Source organism: Penaeus monodon, chromosome 15 (assembly GCF_015228065.2).
Source record: "Penaeus monodon isolate SGIC_2016 chromosome 15, NSTDA_Pmon_1, whole genome shotgun sequence".
In the NCBI taxonomy this organism is placed as follows: domain Eukaryota; kingdom Metazoa; phylum Arthropoda; class Malacostraca; order Decapoda; family Penaeidae; genus Penaeus; species Penaeus monodon.
This window is the reverse complement of record NC_051400.1, coordinates 9543328-9543614: the sequence shown is the minus strand read 5'-3', so window position 1 is coordinate 9543614 and position 287 is coordinate 9543328. Positions and strand designations below refer to the sequence as shown.

At 39.7% G+C, this 287-nt stretch overlaps 1 protein-coding gene across 1 annotated transcript in view; it reads right to left on the bottom strand.

The window, feature by feature from the left end:
- LOC119582205 (lactosylceramide 4-alpha-galactosyltransferase-like) overlaps nucleotides 1-287 on the bottom strand; it is a 3692-nt gene that overhangs the window by 2107 nt on the left and 1298 nt on the right. The window lies entirely within an intron of this gene.

Sequence of the window (287 nt, the reverse complement as noted above, 5' to 3'; positions counted from 1 at the left end):
TCATTTGAAAACAGTTTGCATGCCCTACAAAAGGCCAGGGATATATGCCCAAACATCTGTCTAATCTGTCTAACTTCTTTTGACAAGTATTAAATGCACATGCCTGAGGGCTGTGTTAATTATATGAGACTGTGGTACACAACGTAAAAAGTCACTATGGCCCATCAGTTGTTAGCTGATGATTACTAAGTTCTGCTACAGACTGCAGTGAAGTGAACGGTTTTCGTAGTCCAAAGACTGGAGCTGTATTTGCTAAGGAAACTGCTATAGAGTCTAGAACTAAAGTA